General features: G+C 41.4%; 1 long non-coding RNA gene across 1 annotated transcript; it reads right to left on the bottom strand.

Annotated features, from left to right (window-relative positions):
- Positions 1–3,801: 3,801 nt before the first annotated feature.
- LOC117955604 lies at positions 3,802–4,097 on the bottom strand. Its single transcript, XR_004659097.1, has 2 exons — positions 3,926–4,097; positions 3,802–3,842 (listed from the first exon to the last, which is right to left on the bottom strand). It is a non-coding gene; the product is annotated as an uncharacterized LOC117955604 (long non-coding RNA).
- Between the last annotated feature and the right edge of the window lie 2,913 nt (positions 4,098–7,010).

Here is a 7,010-nt window from a genome sequence, read left to right on the forward strand (position 1 = left end):
GTACGTTAGTAACAGTAGGCTTATTCACGAGGGTGCTATTATATGTGTGAGCTAATATCTGTTCATGTGCACTGCGAGAGTTATGTGTCTGTTTATGGAATGCATTATTCACTGCAAATATAACCCATAATGTAGTTTAATCTCAGTAATGACGGTGTATTAGGTTATTACTGTCGCTCTGTTAGAGGCAAACGTTCCTCTGTACTGTCGTTAGGCAGATCACGGAGATCTGATTGAGGCTAGACGGCACTGTAGTTAAGTGAAAGTAGGTCAAGTTGTAATGTGTTGCCTCTACCAGCAGGAGGCAGCATGTAATACTGTCTATTTACAGAGGGCATTCAAATGTATGTCTGATCAACTGCTAATTGAGGGGACAGCTCCCAAACCTAGTAAGCTAACCATTCCCTCGTTTTCCTTTTGCCACTTATTAAAAAAAGGTGCTGATTTCCCGCCCTGACCTTCAGCAACAGATTGATACCACCAAAATGTTCCACTGGACGCCACAGGAAGTCCTTTCTACAAATCGTCCATCTCAGGTTAAGAGATGGGCAGCGGAGACATGGGGACGTGAGCTGGGTCCAGCCTCTTTTCTGCTCCCCTCTCTAGAGGTATGTCTCTCCCGGACAACGCTGGATTTTTTTCATTACAACTCAACTCCTCACAACTGTGCATTAAAGGAAATGTTGTAGCCATAATCTTGAACACTCTGTTAACTCTTAAAGTCCTACACTTTACCCCAGATCTGACACTGTACAAACATATATACATTTATATTTATTGCATCCATTTTTGGCATGGTAGGTAGATACTATATTTATTTGCACCTTACTTTTATCTAGTGTTTTGCATTTTGCACCTACCGTTCTGTTATCTTAGTTTTTTGTATATTTGCTGTCTTCCAACTCTGTTTTGCAATTACTGCATTTCCCTCAGAACAATTTCTTATCTTAGGAATGTTTAATGAGTAAAACGTAAATTAAATCAAAAAACCTTATGATATAGGGGAAATTCATCAGAACTTACAAGAGCTATTTAGTAAGAAATGTTTCCTGCTGTGCTTATTTAGCAAACATACCAGTTCTCATTAGGGTCCAGAAGCACAGCTGTTAAAGCGTCTCTTTCCCTCCAGCACCGGTACGTGCTGTCAGTATGAACTGCCTCGTCCACAGCACACTGGGGCCATGTTTAATGAAACAAACAACAACCTTCCCACCAGCAATGTGTTGCTGTCTACTCGTGCTGCAGTTTTCCTCGGATGACTTCTGCCATGCTGGGGTTGAGTAAGCAGAGAAAGAAATAGAGAGGAGAGATGTCTGAGACTGCATGGGAAACAGCACAGATCCCAATTCAGTGGGTACTGTGAACCAGGGAGAAATGTAGCCCACTGTGATACACTGAACTACATTGCAGTCATTTTCTCCCCCCTGTGGAACAGACTTGTGTAAGGAGACACTGTGTGGGGTGTTTGTGCTTCAGATGAAGGGGGTGTCAGACAATATGGCCTCAATCACAGCCATGACTACCCTCACAATAAAGGCTGAAGAGGAAGACAGAAGGCAGGGGAGACAGTAAGAGCAGAGAGGTCAAAGGAAGAATAGAAAGGTTTGTTTCTCCTATGGTTTGCTCCTGCTGCTCAAGTATTTGGCAACAATGGGTTTTCGTTGTTTCTACAAAGAAAGGTGTATGGTTGGGTTAGGGCTTTCCATCTTTACAACATACTTATAATAAGCTTAGCTTCTGTAGCAATACTGCATTGCCTCTTCACTGAAGGACACTTTATTTCTTTTGAGAAGTGTAGTCGCTTTTTCTGGATATAAATTCAACTTGGGGTAGGAAAATATTTGTTTAGTAACAAAGTTATAGTCATTTAAAGATATTAAAAACTATAGGGGCAAAGCCATGAGCTGCTTTAATCAATACATATCATCAGTGGATTCTTTTCACACCAGGGCCTTGTTCTTCATATGTGGCTTAACTAATCCAGGCCAACATGTTGACATGGCATTGCAAAATGCATGAAAATATAAATCAAATTCTTAATTATTTTTCTTTAGCAAGTGACGATGTTGTAATGGACAATGTGTTGAGGTGTCTATAATCAGCATGATGGACGACGGGGAGGCCAGAACAGCCTGACGCACACACACCTCTCCAGCATCTTACGTTTGGCTGACTGAGGGCCGATCATCTGACTGCAGTTACCTGAGGTATAGGTACGAAGCCTTCCAGCATGCGCTAGGGCAGGACTGGCTGGGTTAATGGACCCTAATATTTTGGTGTGTGTCCCTGCATTGTAACTGTTATTGTGTGTTATTAGGTTTTACATTATGCTCCACAAGGTTTCCCTTTTGCAAACCTTCACCACTGTTAAACAACTCGATGTTACCAGTGAATGTGGTCAGACTACAAATGATGCTGGGTGCTTGATTGGTGAGGCTCTCCCCAATGGACGGGCAAGATACTTCTCAGTGATAATCATGAGCCGTGAAATTGAAACTTGACTAAAATCTTTAAAAAAGATTTTACTTGGGTATACAGTTTCAGCAAAGTGTGTTCAGCAGCTCTTTTCACAGGCAGAATCTTTAGGCTGAGATGTCTTTTTGAGCACAGTATCTCAAACTAAAGTTAGATTACGTTTTATTAAGTGTTCAAACGTTTATTTTCACGTTCAGAATATTCGATAATGTATAAGTATAGGTAACCCTTTATTATAAAAATTGTATTGTGATATTTTCAGATTGGGATTATTTCTTAATAGTCTGCATTTTCTCATCTAAAATCCTGATTACATCAATATTCCTTCAATACTGTATGAACTAAGAAAGCAAACAATTTTGTAATGAACCATGTCAAATGTCATGTCTAATCAGTATACCTCTGTCATCCATGTACAAAGACAGGGGCCCGTGTCACTTTCCTTGTGGTGCTCAGTGTTTGCTGTGGGTTTTGGTTGTGTCTTTGTGGTCATCCTTTGTCAGAGGGAACATGAAAAAGGAAGTGAGAAGAGCTAGAATGGAGGATGCCTGCTGCATGCCTCTGCAGTAAGGGAGGAGAAAGAACACATCAGCAAGAGGAGGAGGACGGGGATGAAGGGAATGTGGTTAAGGAAGGTTGACAGGTGGTGCAACACTGCCCCCATGTGAGAAGGTCTAGATGCCTCTCTTATTCTCTCCTGGCAGGCCGTGTTGGTCTAACAGAAAACAGCCATTACATGCATCTTCCTTGTTCAACACCTGCTACAGGGAGGCGTTCTCTTTTATCCGTAAGGCTTTATGTGGCTTTCAGCCTGGATCCTATGTCAAGCTTAAATACGAAACGCTCCAACCTTTGACACATTCCCCTCCTTGTTTACAGTGAGGAACCCTCTGCCAGCAGATTCCATGTCAGCAAAATAAAAGAAATAGAAGTGCCAAGAATGTGTCAGAGCAAGAGTCAGGGAGGAGAAACAACCATTACAGTTTACTGTAGAACTGGTCTGCAGACAGCTTTTCTACCTTAAGAGAACATGGCGACTTACTATTTCTATAGCTTATTCACCGTATCCCCCACAGTTCGATTTGTCCATACATACCCGTGCGTGTCCTAACTCTCACGCCCCCACCGCTAGCCTAGCTTAGCACAGATAATGGAGGTAAGCAGCTCCACCTAGCCTAGCTTAGCACAGATCCTGAAAAACAACGCCAACATGTTCCTATTTACATGTTGGGATTTGTATAGTCACAGCGGGGACTAACTTATGACACACAGCCATCTTTTAACCGTACACATACTGGGAACTATTCTCCACAGCAGGCAAAGCACTGCTACTTATTGGGAGCAGCAGGCTAGTTGGAACCAGTTACCTCCAGCTCTGTGCTAAGCTAGGCTAGTTGGAACCAGTTACCTCCAGCATCTGTGCTAAGCTAGGCTAGTTGGAACCAGTTACCTCCAGCATCTGTGCTAAACTAGGCTAGTTGGAACCAGTTACCTCCAGCATCTGTGCTAAGCTAGACTAGGGGTGGGTCCGTCAGACAGAGTTACAACACGCAAGATTAGAAGGGTATGTATGTACTTAATAAGTAAATAAGCCAAAGTCCTAATAAGTCGACGTGTTCCTTTAAGAGTTACCTGTGGAGGACAGGAGTAAACGCATGTCTTTTTTGGAAGGTAGAGACAAGCAGAAAAGAGGCTTTGAAGATCTTTAATGTTATTGAGATCATGTTGACCTTTCTCTTGGCATGTTGGCTGGCTTTTTTGAAAAGGGCAACCAAACCAAAATAGAAACAAGCCTTTTCATACAGGCAGAAAACAGAGAGGAATGCCTTTAAAATGCATGTAAAGCTGATTACAACACCGATACTGACTGTGCAGTGACTCAGCACGGCCATTACAGAAACAAATCACAAAGTGACGTACTACTTCAGTATAAAGGAAATTCAAACAAAATGCAACAAATATAGATCAAATTCCATTACCAAATATGGATATTTATTATTGTTTAATACTGTATACTAAAGTTATAGATACAGATTGGGGCAGAAAGCTTTCCCCTCTTTATGACCCAAAAGGACCATCTAAGGTAGCAGAGAAGATGGAGACTCTTGCTATTAACTATTCAAGAACTAGTTTCAGACGTAAGCCAAACCACTCCTCTACGAGGATACCAAAGCTGGTCTGGAATTTAATCTTCTGTTTCCATGAGCCCCTTCTAAAAAAAAAAAAAAAAAAAAACCTGTAAATGTTCGTAAACTAGATTCATTGACACACTCCGCTACTGTCTAGCAAATTTCCTTCTGACAGGATAGTGGGAGAAATAAAAGTCAGCTTCTCTTTTCCATTGTTCAGCCCGACGGCAGCTTTGTTCTTAAAATAGTTGGCCTTGTGATTTAAATTCAGTCTGTATTGAAAGCAATGAGACAAGATCAAAGAGGTCTCTTTAGACTCACTTACTGCAGAAGAGAGAGGAGAGAAGAGAAAATACAAGTCTCGCTGGATCACATAGGAAAATTGTTCTCTGCACACTTCCAGCAAATCATATTAGATAGAGTCACTGTGGCAACTAGAGAAGATAATCTTTAATGTGCTCTTTAATGAGAGGGAAAATGTTTGTCTCTTGTGATTGAAGCTCTCGCTGTGCAAATTATATCCAAATCAGTTGAGCAGCATGGGCTCTTCACTGATGAAAAGTGGCTGAGGGATAGCATTCAATTAGCTCATTAGATTGACACAATCAGAACATGTAATGGGTTTTAAGGCCTTGGCTACAAGCTCATCACTCAACAACTGCTAATGGCTCCAAAAAGGTAATTATTTGCAACTTGAACAAAAAACCATCAGCTGGTTCTATATCTACTGAGTAACATGCGGAGACACCACACACTCTGGGAGGCCTGGACAGATTTGTCTCTGTAGGGGGCTGTAGTCACTGGGGCGGTAGACAAACACAGCTGTGCCAGAAACATTTAGAAGGACATTTTTATCTCCCGTAGAAGAAGAAAAATACACATAACACATACATTTTTGTCTCTCCAAAAAAGATAACATTGATGTTTTACGTGTGATGCCTTCTTCTAGTGACAACATTTTTGTGTTAAGTCACCTGTATCAGGTGACCAGGGTGAGCAAAGTGTGCAAGACTAGTTGCTAAAATATCGTTATTTAAGATGACTGAAATGATCAACTTCCTAATCTGACCTCATTAAATTAGAATATAAATAAATCAAGGTTTTGGTTTTCAATGAAGGTATCTTAGTTATAAAGTCTGCCTCCACCTGGCTCTCCCCAGACCATTTCCCAATTAATAACATACCGAAAACCTTAACCCTTTGCCAGGGCCCTCGGCATCCAATAGCGACGCATAAAGCACTCACATGCACCAGGCCTGGCTTTCAAAGAAGACAGCAACAAAGAAACTCAGATTTTATACACACACACACACACACACACACACACACACACACACACACACACCAAAGGCAAAACAATACCGGAGCTTCTTCACAAGCCTAATTAAGGCTTTTCAACCGTTGTTCTGTCAGTTGTTTTTATATTCATGTCTAACATGCAAATTATGCTAATCTGGCAAATTGAACACACTGTCAAACAAACCCGCACAGATAAAAGACAATTATTTGAGATAACTTTATGACTGTGGAATGATGATGATGATGATGATGATGATGATGATATGAAGAGACACTCAAGTTAAATTAAATTAAATGCTCCCTTTTGCATTATTCCCCCCAAAACGTAAAACAGCCTGTTTTGTTAGAGTCAGCCACCGTTTTGTGTTTCCACATTACACTGCAGACCCCCACAGGCCCTGTAACCTTTGACCCCTGTGCAGGTGGTCCTTTGAGAAATCCCCTGCAGCGCAGCGGGGACAGCTTCAGCTACCAGGTTGATTAAACGAGTCCCAGTGGCTACCAGAGTCACAGCCGCCTGGATTATTGATCAGAGGTTCAGCATTCAATTTGGTTTTCTAGGGGACAGCCCTTCATGATAATGCAGTATTATATCTGCTCCTCTACACCACCCGAAATGATTAAGGGCAAGCTGTCAGCACAGTGTAATCGCAGTGTGAAATCGATGCCTTGCATAGCGCCCTTTTTTCTCTTTGCCTGTCTGTCTTTACTTCAAATTTACAGTAAACCCAAGTGTGTATCATGAGATTATAGGGAGAGGCTTACATAGCCCAAGGAAAAAGATTGGGACAAATGACTAGACTCACGGAGAACTGTCTGCATGAGTAGGATGTAGATTAAATTGCTATATAAAATAATACTGTAGGTGTTACATGTACCGTATATATGCAAGTCTTCCTTGGTTAGTCTCTTGATTTTCACTCAGATTAATATAAACTATCCCACAGTGCACTGCTGAAGACTGAATAGTATGGTATAGTAGGCTAACGGTGTCACGGTCCGGAGCATGCAGCCACATAGCATATTATGCGTACAGTGGGTACGGAAAGTATTCAGACCCCTTTAAATTTTTCACTCTTTGTTTCATTGCAGCCATTTTCCAAAAAT

Source organism: Etheostoma cragini, chromosome 13 (assembly GCF_013103735.1).
Source record: "Etheostoma cragini isolate CJK2018 chromosome 13, CSU_Ecrag_1.0, whole genome shotgun sequence".
Classification (NCBI taxonomy): Eukaryota; Metazoa; Chordata; class Actinopteri; order Perciformes; family Percidae; genus Etheostoma; species Etheostoma cragini.